We start from the raw sequence: 13,481 nt of genomic DNA on the forward strand, positions 1-13,481 counted from the left end.
GGTTTCCAGCAGAGACGCTAAGGTCCGAGAAGCTTGGGAAAGAGATCTAGGGCACCCCATTCTAGACTCACAATGGACTTTTTGCTGCATCCTAACTAAAGAGGTCTCCCTGAGCAGCCAGCATAAATTGATACATTTAAAATGTTTACCGAGACTGTACAAGGCACCTGAGAAAATGCACACTATTGATCCAGATAGGCCACATACCTGTTTGAAATGAGGGGCGCCACATGCCGATTTTGTGCATCGGGTTTGGTATTGTGTTAAAAGTAGGACCTATTGGCGAAAAGTGTATAGAGTAATTAGGGAAATGACAAGTTTGAAGATAGCACCAACACCTGAGACTGTGCTTTTGGGCTATGTGTTTGGTTTCCTGAAAGGGGTTCCTAAATTTACGGCAATTGTTTTTGTGCTGATGAAGAGAGATATATCTCTTAAATGGGGCTGCAAAGCCTTCCCAACAGTAAAAGACTATCTCCACAGTTTAACATATTGCAATACAAATAGTGAATTATATGCTAGCACTCAGCCACGGCGTCCCGTCCGAGAGATATCTGGGGTCCCCTCAGAAGCTATCTGCTTGCGTCCAGCGCACCCCCGCTGTGCAATAACTGGACGGGATTGTTTCCACTGGAGTGGGGTAATTGTTCAATGTGATGCATCCAGATGTTTCATTTTTCTTCTTTGTCCAAGTGGGGAGGAGAATGAGAGCGCCAATGGTGAGGCAGCCTCATTTGAGAAAGGGCAGATGCTGTGTATAGATATAATTAATTTAAAAATCAAGAGGAGAACTAGTCCTTATCCCCAAAGTTAATATATATCATCAAGAGGAACTAGTTTGGGGGTACCTGATAACGAAAGACTGTACGATTTTTGTAATAAAAAGAAAAAACGTTTTTTCTTTTTATGAAGCCGTCACCCACCAAACTAATTGGTGGGCTGCTTTGTCATTGGTCCCACCTGGTGACAAAGAGTGTTTCCCTGGTGTGCTACGCCTGGTTTACAGCGGAGCAGGTATCTTTACTGAGGCCTTGGATGTGTACTGGCTTTCCTCAGGACCTAGAAATATGTGTGAGATGGGAGATCTAAACCATGCTTATGTGTTGGATCAAAAATGTGTTGCACGCTCTGAGGTTCACCATGTGTAAGAGGGGAGTTCCCTCTTAAGGCATTCACTTGCGAGTAGCAGAAATGCCTAATGAGATTCCAGCAGGGGTTTTAGCTGGTTGTTAAAATTACATCGCAGCTCTGGACCCTCTAGAAGACCTAGTCTGCTGCCTCGGATCTCCGTCGAGATCTGAGGCAGCTGACTTAAAAGGGAACTCCCCACTTACATATAGTGTACCTTAGAGCATGCAACACATTTATGATCTAACACATAAGCCTGATTTAGATCTCACATCTCACACATATTTCTAGGTCCTGAGGAAAGCCAGTACACATGCAAGGCCTGGCTGAAACATGTAGACCGTTTATATATCAGCCTATGAAATTTTGTCTTTAATGCTATGTCAGTAAGGAATTGTTTTGTGCAGTCGACAGAAAAGTCTGCATGGAAAAAATGTATGAGAGCTAGTGAAAATTAATAACATTGCAATGCTTACAAAATTCTAAAGATCGCCAGTTTAGCTACTTTGACTGTCAGAGAAATCTAGCCCAAGGCAGCACTTCGGATAGTACCCCTCCTAAAGAAGCCACCAAAATCTGTCTTCATTGAGTCCCAAGTCATTTCTAGGTTTAATAGGTCCTCTTAGCAGCGTCCAGGAGTGACCTGTCTCCCAAATAGGGCATTGTCTGACAATCTTTTGAATTGGTAGATGGCAAGCAGGGATAAACAACTTAGTTATAGGTTGTGACCCTGACAGTAACGCAGATGTCATTGGAATGCACAACTAAATTTAGAACACAAATATTAAATACTTGATACATCTGTGCATGTCATAAGTAATAGGATATTAGGAACACTTTAGTTTCATTCTGCATATACAAACTAAAGAAACTATCCATAAATTCAGCAGTACTGCCAAGGTAAAGCACTCAAAGAAGAATTAGTGTAACACCGAACTCGGTCAAGCAATGTGACAGTAATAAGAATGGAACATTTTTCAGAAACCTGTAAAGTGGTACGCAACCCATTCTGTAGCAGTGTCTCGGTAATATACATATCTGAATTATTCAACACCAGGTGACCCAGTAATATGCCTGTCTAAGACGGCCTCTGGTCTGATTCAATATTTTTTTAGGTGTTAACTGAAGTACTCTTCCACAACATTACAATATGTTCTTTAGTCAATGCAATGGCCATCGTGAGAAATTCAACGTGTTTGCGAGCCTCCGCTTCATGTACCATCCCCAGGAAAAACTCTTCAGCAGTACTCGCCAGCCTCCACTGTAGGCGTTCAGCCAAAAGGGGTACCACATGCTCCCAAAATAGCACTACCATAATGTAACGTCACCACCTGTCAAAAATCTTCATTACTCATTCGACATCTTGTAAAGGTTGCAGCAGAAGTTGGATCCATGACATCTTCTATGACACTATCTTTGTCACAGTGTAAGCCCTTGACAGGCCTTTGCAATGTATAAGCTTGAAACTTTTATTTTGCATGACAATTTTCAGTTGTTTATATGCCTTTAGCCATTTATTATCAGATGTTTGTATCTCTGCCTACTTTTCCCACCCTACCACTCTTTAGTTAGCACTAGATACAGGTTGAGCATGATTAACATGCAGTGTCAAAATCCATTTGCTACCAGAAACCAGCGATGAAAGAGTCTTTTTCACCACAGTATCGTTGAGAACAGAGGCCAAGCTGCCCTTAGCAATTGCCGCTGAGCTTGCAAACTGAAGGTATCTCGTTATGCTATTACTACATATGCCCCATAAGTCATCATAAGTTAGGCGATAATTCAGATATTACCCAATGTGAGTTTATGAATAGCACTGTCGTTTTTAGGTATTGCCACATTCCTCTAAACCTTCTGCAGTACCTTAAATAGACCTGAATAGATTTGAAGGCTTTCACAAACCTAACTGGTGTTGGAAAATGTTTACACAACTCCAAGTCGCCATCACTCATCTTAGAGACAGAATCTAGCCAGTTTGTTCATAGTCATCCCACATAATTTTGCAAGGTGGCCTCCTAATGTGGCGCATAGTGCAGTACTTCAGTCCACCTCCGAATATTGATGGGAAAAGCTTTTGCAATGAGATTTTAATCTGCCCATCATTCCAATAGAATTAAAATGTTACCGTAACTATGCCTTAAAAGCACCTGGTAGGGACGTACAATGGCCTTACTTGAAAAATGTACAGCGGCCTACGAAGAAGTATCCCTTTCGATACTGCTTTGCTGCCGATTACAGACCCTTGAAATGTCCCATAGAACTCAGCTGAACCGGCCAGATTTGTTTTGCCACATCTACATACCTTACTGAGAATTTAGAAATAAGATTTTAACTTACTGTAAAAAAGTAGAAATTCACTAGAAAAAAAAGTCTAAAGAGGAGTTAAATGTGGATCTTTTATTAATCATGAGGTTGGGATGCACACCAGATACTCCATCTTGTACTAGTTAATCCATTTGTAGTTCAGTATGCGTGCAGCTCGGTGGAGGTGTCTTGCCCAATTGGCACATCTGGATAAATCGAAATGAGAAATTGGGGCATATCTGTGCCCCAAACCAAAAGCACTGCGAAATGTGCCGCATTGGCAGTAATTATTTCCTGGTAAACCATTTGTAATTCGTTTTGTAGTTAACAGATGAACTAAATTAACTACAAAACGAATTACAAATGGTTTACCAGGAAATAATTACTGCCAATGCGGCACATTTCGCAGTGCGTTTGGTTTGGGGCACAGATATGCCCCAATTTCTCATTTCGATCTTTTATTAATAAAATAAACTACAGTTTTAAAACCAAAACAAGCCACTGAAATTCACTAGTTATATGCAATTGGCCTAAGTAGAACTAGCACTGCCATAGTTTTTATGTGTAATCAGTGATATGATATGTGAGGTCATAAGCAGTGCATCATAGCAGTGCAAATTATACTTGGGTCCCATCTCTTACTATATTTGCTGCCATCACGCCAGAATGTTTGGGGTGGGCGATGCTTTCTTGTCAAGGATTACGACCAATAAAATATATGTACTTCAATATGCAAACAACATATTTCCATTACAAAAATCTTAGAAGGTTCTTCCAAGCAATTCAAAGCACTCTGCAGATAGGTAAAGGAAATCTGTCTGACAATACATGCACACAAATTCAAAATGTTTTATTGTGTACACAGAGGGTAGAATGGCACATGAGTGAAACATTTAGCCAGATTGGGACAAAAAGCGTTGATGGCCAAATATGCCTAGAGAAATGTAATCAGTCCTTTTCAATGGCACTGAACATTAGGGCGCAAATGAATGAGTGTTGCCTAATATGGAAATTCATGTTACCAAGATGTAACTAAATATATTGGGGCTGCTCCCTGGGACACAATATTCCTCAATTGTGGATTACTCCTGGTTAGACTCAAGGCAGAATCACAATGTATAGTTTTCTCCATCCAAAAGGTTAATGGACATGGTTCTGATTTTGCGACTTTAACTGCAGGAAAGCATTTAAGATCCATTTAAAAACTTTGGGAGGGAGGCTTGGGACCTCTGACAATGTTAATGAAGAAATATCAGATGATGCAGTCCATACCACAGGTGTGGATGGTTCATTGTAGAAACGAGTAAATATTGAATGGTAAATGCAAGACGTTTTGGTTGAGTCAGGTACTTATGGAAAATAAGACCAAAATGTTTTTTTTTCCAGAGGTTGTTTCCAAATGCAGCCAAAGTTTACAACCCCATACCTTAGAATGATGCTTAAAAATGAGTACACAAGATAATTACAGAAATACATGTAACAGCACCACCTGTTCTACTGTGACCTTCAACCACACTCCATGCACATGACACACCCGAAAGTTTAGTTGACAATATCAGGAAAAAATTCCCTTCTGACTACCAGGCAGTCATGAACCTTCTTGAACTGTCTAAGTCATATTCAATGGTAGATCACTGCATACTACGAAATACTGAGGAGCAGATAGAAATGCATCCATTTATTCCTCTGCAAACTGGGTCTATTGAATCCTCCATGAACAGACTTCAAAGCATCGTGCCTATCTCCACCACTATTGCACAACATATGCATCCATTATCTGAAGTGATTCTACAATACATTTTCAGGTGTATGCAGATGATATGCACATGTTTCTTTAGTTGGGTGACGAATCTAGGAGTCAAACCCACATACAAATGTCCTCTGGAGAAAATATCCCATTTGAAATGACCCCCCTCCATTAGGCTGCCAAATGTTCTCGCTCCTAGGCGCCAGTGCTGTGAATCCTGAATGTCACTCCATCATGGATCATGGAACAAAAGATGACCAAACAAGAAGCTGAGGTAATCTCTCTGGAAAACCATATCAGTTAGCAGGACTAAGGAACACATTAGAAAGAAGATCATTATATAAATACGAATCATTGTTTCAAATCCCATACAGGATCTCCAGAAAGAACCTTGAAATTAGCTCACCAGATTGAGTCCCTCTTTTTTTGCTTGGTTGGATTCAAGGCAGTGCAAACATCCTCATACCCCCAGGAGGACCCATATATGTCTTTGGAATGCAGGGTCTCATGGCCCATCTTTGGGGGGGGGGGGAACAACGTTTACAACACAACTTTTACCACGCAGTACCTTTACCACACAACTTTTACAACGCAAGTCGTTACAACGACTTGCGCTGGGGGGCGCTGTAGGATAGGGAATAGTTGAATTTACTATCCAAAACCTTCCCTACTATCCACGGGGACTGGAGTTGGAATAGTAAATTAAACTATTCACTATCCAGCGCCACCCAACGCAAGTCGTTGTAACGACTTGCTTTGTAAAACCTGTGTGGTAAAGGCATGCGTTGTAAAAGCATGCATAGTAACGACATACATCCCTTTGGGGCTAGCCATTAAGAATGGTTGAGCAAAAACGTTGCTGCCTTTTCTACCCCCTACATTCCCCAGTTTCAGATCGGGGTGGCCTGATGTTGTTCTGATAGAGGGAGTACTTTCAATAAAGTTTCATGTGATTGTCCCCTGGATGAAGTCTGGTAAATATGCTCTTCCTACCATGGTAAAGAGGTCGAAAATGCTAATTTAGAGCTGCTTGGTTCTTTAACTAGTAAGGCCACTGGAACGTCAATGTTTCTGATGTCTACTCTAAAGACATGAGTCATGGCCCTGACATGCAAAATGTCTTTCTTCCCAGAGTACTTGCTGTAAGGCATTTATTCAGAGATAACTTGGTGGCTTCCTTGGGTGTTCTTTTTTCCTGCCTCAGAAGACAGCATTGCACATGATCTGTATTGAGAATGAGGACATAACATATCATAAATCTTTCTATTTGTGTTAACATTTGCAAATTACTTTTTACACCTGCTTTAAGCACACTAAAGCCTTAGAATTTTTTAACATTTACTCGTATTTTAAAAGCACTTCCATTTTGTTTTCTTGTTTTGTACAATGCTCATCCAACTCAACTGTTTGAGTAAGTATAGCCTCGTTCTGAAGTTCCACAACAAGGTGGGAACTGTAGTCAGTGAAGTCCACCTTTTTACTCTCGCTCCTCCTACAAAATCGTGCATTCTTCCCACGAGAAGACCCTGCTCCTTAGTGTCTATCTGTATTTTCAGTTGTACTACATGTTCTTTCTTCCTTTCAATTGCATTGAGAAAAAGTGTATAATCTAGCACCAAAATGTATGAAGTTTGGCATTAAGAGCTCCAACTGACCAGGGGGCGAAGCTCTGGTCCTTTGTAATGGAAGCCTGCTCTTAGAATATTTTGATGGATGCTATTTTTTCATTTAAACGTGCTAGACTTCAACCAGCTTTCCTGAGTGTCTGTTTTGTGTGACAAGAATATGCATTTGGCTGAGCATAAATACTCGGATTTGCAAGGGGCATTCCTCCTTTATTTGCGTTTGACACACATTTCGTATTTAAAAACACACTTTATTGCCCATTCTCTAATAACAAACTGTCGCTCTTCAACTGTAAAAGCACAAAGTCCTCTTTTAGTGGCGATCAATGTCTTTTATATGGGCTCTTGTGTTTCAGAATTGTTTTCCTGTTTTGTGGCATGTGAATGACAAACTGGACGTGTTCAGCAGCCTCAACAGAATGCGGTACAATTACTGATCATGAGCAGGATGGCTTAAACTCCTAAAATAGACGCAGGCGGATTTAGGGTGCACATACTATGCTAAGATGTAAAAGGGGGAACTTGTGCTTTTAAGTAGTTAAATGTGCTTCACGTAATAAAATAAATATTGTTTCTTCAAATTCAGAGCCCGAATGAACACAGTCATTGAAGTGTTCCCTCGCCCTGTTTTCTCTCTGGGTACTCTTGAGAAATTAATGACTTCGGTGGTTAATACACTTTTATGTTCCTTTCACTCAATAACGTTTTCCCTTTTGAAAGTCACATTTAAAAGGGTGCTGCTGAAACCAAAATGAATTGGTGTGTGTTCGGCTGTTACTGGCACAGGGAACTCAGCCGTAGGCGGTTTTTCTAGCCAATGCCCAGCGGGACAGGAAATCCTCTGTCTGGAGGACATTATTACACTTCGTTTATAATGTCTTCTGCGTTGAATACAGAGATTACATTTGTGCCACTTGCATATCAACTGAAAGGAGCCTGTGTGATTCAGGGAAAGGGCTATTTACCCTGGCACTTTCTACTTTACCCACACATAAAAAGTAATTGGTAATCATTAGGTCTTAGTTGTAGGGACAACTTAGACTGATCAGCACCAAGGTTCAAAAACCCTGACTTGCTAGGTAGCACGCCTCGAAGGATTGCAGTCAGTATACGTGGTTATTGGACTGATTGCGGTAAAACTGTGTGGTTTTGTGCTTTGTATTCCTGTGAAACCTTCAAATGTGGAGCTTAATGCTATGCTTGTACTATAAAACATACAACTTGCAGTGGCGGCTGGTGACATTTGAAAGTGGTGAGGCGTAAATACTGAACTGTGGTGAGCGAGTTCAGCAAGCGAGACCGAACCACCTATGGGGGGGTTTGGGGGGTTCTCCCATGAGAACATTTTGAAAAAAGAGTGGGCAAATGGTGCATTCTGAAGCACATTTGAGAAAGAGGTTGCTTGGCGAATACATCTCTGGGAGTAGCCAGACAAGTCTATTTGCACTTGCACAGATACATCTCTCTCCCTGCATTCACATAGGCACAGTCACCCTGCAGTCATAGACCCATTACTGCCCTTCCCTGACACATCACTAAGCCAGCATTCACCCATCCACATCACTCACTCTGGACTCACACAGGTACACTGCTCAACCTGCACTCACACAGACATCACTCACCCTGGACTCACACAGGCACACTGCTCAGCCTGCACTCACACAGACATCACTCACCCTGGACTCACGCAGGCACACTGCTCACCATGCACTCACATAGACATCACTCACCCTGGACTCACGCAGGCACACTGCTCACCATGCACTCACACAGACATCACTCACCCTGGACTCACACAGGCACACTGCTCAGCCTGCACTCACACAGACATCACTCACCCCGGACTCACACAGGCACACTGCTCAGCCTCTTGCAATACTCGCGGTCGTGCCGTGGGGGTCATGGCAACATTGTATATTTTATTAAAAGGGATACAGCTATTTTTTTTTACCAGTAGGTTACCAACAAAACAACGTTATTATGGGCAATCTCCGGAGAGGGGCCAAAAAATGAATGGGTATATCATCTAAACTGACGTGTCTGAGCTGTTTTGAGGCACAATAGTACTCAGTGTGACAAACTGACACTTTCAGAATCTTCATTCAAAGTTCCCTTTGTCTGCCTCATCTCACCTGCCACAAATCCAGATTCTAAACTTTTTAAGTAATTCTGTGCTGCGTTCCGGGCTTTGTTACAGCGCCTTGGGCACCCGCAGGGCACTGGACTGTGATCACCTCAGCATGAACTGCTGCAGGCTCGAGTGTGCGCATTCAATTTTTATCTGACGCACATGCACTGAATCCTATGCGTCGTGACACAGAGCACCCTTCACAGCTAATGGAAAGTAAAAATTGCACGTAACCCACAGGGAGGAGGAGCGGAAGTTAGTAACATGATCTATGCAAACTTTACACGAGCCTATGTAGCCCAGGCAGATAGAAAGACATCAAAACAATAGAAGCTAACTGTAACATTAAGTTGAAAACGAAATCATACAAGAAAACGCATCTAGCCATACCTGAATAGAGCCCTAGGAGAGACAGTACTCAAGCAGATCCTTAGCAAGACTCATGGTACTCGAGTCACAATTAAAGAAGGCAATAGAAGATAGAAGTCACTAGCCAGGGTCGGCCTGTGCAGACTATGCCACATAAAAAAGGAAACCTTGGAGCATCTATTTTTGTTGTTGTAGATTTATGTAGCGCAAACTCGACCGGAAGGTATTGGAGCGCTTTACATGAGAACTAGGTACGTTAAACAAGGACACAATCATTTCTTGGTAGGCACGGAGAGATTCAATGATTTGCCCAGAATCACAGGAAACTGAGCCGACGCCGAGGGTCGAACCCGGTTCCCCAGCTCCAAAGTCGGCAGTTCTGGGCGTAAGGCCACAACCTCCCCCCCAATAATGCATCCGCCTGGTTCTTTAAAAATGCTCAGCACACTTTAATACATTTCTATCTAGTGGGATGCGCACATGCTCTGAAGCAAAAGACCTACACTTCTCCGCGAAAACCCTGCTGACCCGTAGTCGGGGAAGCAGGGACTAACATGTGGGCTGTTTTGCTGTCACTTCACCCAGACACCCCCTTTCAGATCCTGGGGTTCTGTTTCATGTGATATCCTATTGCGTTCTGGGATCTGTAGTCACTCACGGGATGCCGCATTAAATCAACTGGGCTGACACAGAAAATGCCAGGACACATTATGTTGCACGTGTAAGTGAACACGTACACTTTCCTCAAAAGTCACAATCCCTTCTGTGCCAGGCCCCAATTGTGGCACAGCGGGTAAAGGGTGGTCTTTGAATAAGGGGGGGATCAGGTGGTGGTCTGGCTGCTGCCCTCAGAAGGCAAATACTCGTCCAGCAGATGGGTCACCGGTTTAACTGGGTGCCCTCCCCCCTCCCCCTCCCCCACCCCTCAGGCATCGCCCAGTGGATTAGCGAAGCCCAGAGACTCGCTACCAATCCATTGTTTCCCGTCTGCTTGGGTGAGCAAACAAAATGGGTCATGTCGCGCAGGGCTGGGGTTAACAAATAAAACATTTCAATTTTTAAAACTTACCAGGTCCGCGCCCTCTGTGCTCCGGGGTCCAGGTCTCATGATTGCTGTTGGCGCCTAGCCGCCTACAGGCACTTCCGCCGACCGCCGATCCCTCACAGCCAATCCTGGCGCCTGTAGGGCACAGCTACTCTCTGCCCGCCCAGCCCATTAGAAAACAGAGGCTTGATCCTTTGCCCCAGCCACAGCAGGCACTAGTGCGCATGCGTGGGCACGGAGAAAAATTTGCCCTCCGTCCCCACTCATGCGTACTTGTGCCCCACTTGTGTCCCATGTCTGACGACAATGTGAATGCCTGTCAGTTAGCATGACGTCGGTCCGCCCACCCCCTTCAGACTCTGAAGGGGGTGGGCGCACCGACGTCATGCTAACTGACAGGCATTGTCAGTTCAGTTCTTCTACAAAGGCAGGGCATCTCCGACCGAACTTAAGTAAACTGACTGAGAGTTCAGTTTACTTAAGTTCACAAAAACCGAGGGAGGGAGCTGCGGGCACCACGGTCTGACGGCTGGTGGGGCAACGCCCCAGCGCCCTTAATGGACGCACCGCCACTGACATCTTGTGTTAAAGTTGTTTATAAACATGAAAACCGGACCATGACACAGCCATTGTTATAAGACTTGGGCGAAGGGCATCAGACGGGCAGTGAAATGCTGTACGTGTCCTCTAAGCAGTAATTAATGAGTGGTCAGCTTGAAAGATTTCAGAAGTGAGGCACAATTACACTTTGAAGAAATCTGCAACAAGAGAATAAAGGTCTAGTTGAGAGGATAAGTCCGGAGAGTAGGATATTATTCACTTTCATTGTGGGGTGATATTCAACTTCTTGTAGCAAAAGTCTGGCCTCAGTGAGCCACAAAATCTCATATTGGACGCTTCGATATTGAGGAATATCAAACTAAAAGTTGAGAATGCGTTACTGCATGGAAACCTTCGTTGCTGGTAACTCATTCAGCCAGAGAAAGAAAAGATAAACCTCCTATTCCAGATGCCCAAATCAAACATCTAGCCGGATATAGTCACCAGGCATCTAAAAAATACCCTGGCACCAAACGTTACCGATCTACGAATGTTGTCCATCGAAGGAAGGAACCAATATGAATAGCATATTGATAAGGCAAGAATTTTGATCTGTTCATATGATTACCTGGCACCAAGAAAAAATTCTGCACAACTTTCAGGGTTTCTAAATATAAATGAGTCCTATTACTCTATATTGAGGTCTCTATGTTCATGTGAGGAAAAGCAAATGTGCCCATTATTGTTAAAATAATTGCATCAGTCACCTTGCAATATGGTCCTAACGGATACCATAATTTTATATGTTTACCAATTGGTGGGCATACTCTTTTATTACATGGACGTGTATTGTTCAACCTACAGTATTATGACTTTCCTTCCTGTTAAGGAGCCTTGAAAAAACTTGTGGCTAACTATCCTGATGGAAACATGTATTAATGGATTCATTGAAGACTGCCCATCACTTCACAATAAAAGTTTGGAAACTTTCTTGCAACTAGCTCAGACAATTTTTACTTCCTGTGCCAATTCCGCCATTTCTATCTTAATGATCTGCATTTTTAATTTCATGTATCCCCTACATGGCCCATGCTATTTATTCCATCTTCGTTAGTCTCGGGCTTCACACTTTTCATACAACGAATCATGCTTCTTGCTCAAGTTATCTCTTAGCTTCATCCCTCTGTTTCTTGCATCTCTCTAAGTTCTGGTTTTCGTTCCCACTCACTTGTACAGAAGCAGTTGACTTAGAACTACTCTCTTTAATTGTCTTGGATCTGTTTGGAATCATTCCCTCTGCTTCCTCAGCCACTTACTTCGGATTCCACTTTGTGGCTTTCATGTGCCCCATCCAATCTTTTTTTAAACTACCTACAAACAACCGACCCATTTATGTCTTTATGCAACTATTTAGATTCACTCTTTAGTTTGCTTGTTATTAATTGACGTGTAACACGGATGAATCACCTGGGAGCGGTATCTCAGCGCAAAGCAGATCACAGACGAAGAGGAAATTTCTGAATTAGAACTGCACTGTCTTGGGTAGGTTTCTAAATTGAAGGTGACCAGTGCATGTTCGAATGTGAATTGACAACTCATTCCAGTAAAGCAGGGCTAGGTATGAAAAAAACATGCCCCTGTTCCGGACCTTCTGACCTGCGGGACTGTGAGCAGAGCTTTATCACTGGATCTTAGAAGTCTGACTGGCAATACCTGGGCAATTATTTTTCTAAAAATATAGATATGTATTAGTTCTGCTTACAAAATGTATATATTACTGATAGTTACATTAGTCTATGTTTCTAACATGTACATACGTGACTGCATAAATAAGTAAATCTTTTATCATAACAATTTATCTACAATTGCTTCACTATTGAATTACAAAAAAACAAAATCTGTATATTTATTACTATTCTCCTAGTTCTGCGTATCTAATGCGCTGCCCTGTTTCTCACTCATGCGACTCTCAATGTGTCCTTCACCTCAACTCTCTGACGCTTCTCAAACCTCATTCTACTACTCTTTCCAATGCACTTCCCTATTTCTCACTCTATACCTCCATCAACGTATCCTCTACCTTCACTCTCTCATTCATCCCAGGCCTGTGCCGCTGCTGTGATCCCCAGGGTGGCCCTGTCTGGACTCTTCCCTCCTCTATCCCTCCTTGCATCATCTCATACCTCTTTTGCTATTCAGATCTCCCAGATGAGCCTTTCTGGACCCTTCCTCTGGCTCTTTCCCCTCCACCATCCTTTTGCTCGTCCGGGGCCTCCTCCTGCACCTATGAGCTAAAAAAAAAAAGAAATCTAAACCCTTCCCTCTTCTGTCCCTCCACTGTCCTTTTCAATCCGATTGGCGGACTAGCATCTCTACTGCTCAAGTTGATTTCATTTTTCACTATACTGATTCACCACTGGCCTTTTGTGGGTTCTGGTGTAGCGTGCTACTCGCCGAGGGGTGTGCTTCGGCTCGTCATCTGGGGAGACGGGTGCTGTGTGGACACGGGCCTTTTCCCTCTTCTGTCCCTTCACTGTACTTCTCAATCCGGGTGAGTGACTAGCATGTCCACCGCTCAAATTGCTTTCATATTTT

General features: G+C 43.0%; 1 protein-coding gene across 1 annotated transcript in view; it reads left to right on the top strand.

Moving 5' to 3' along the window:
• Positions 1-13,481, top strand: part of LOC147728555 (uncharacterized) — a 703,293-nt gene that overhangs the window by 535,939 nt on the left and 153,873 nt on the right. The window lies entirely within an intron of this gene.

Source organism: Lissotriton vulgaris, chromosome 3_1 (assembly GCF_964263255.1).
Source record: "Lissotriton vulgaris chromosome 3_1, aLisVul1.2, whole genome shotgun sequence".
NCBI lineage: Eukaryota > Metazoa > Chordata > Amphibia > Caudata > Salamandridae > Lissotriton > Lissotriton vulgaris.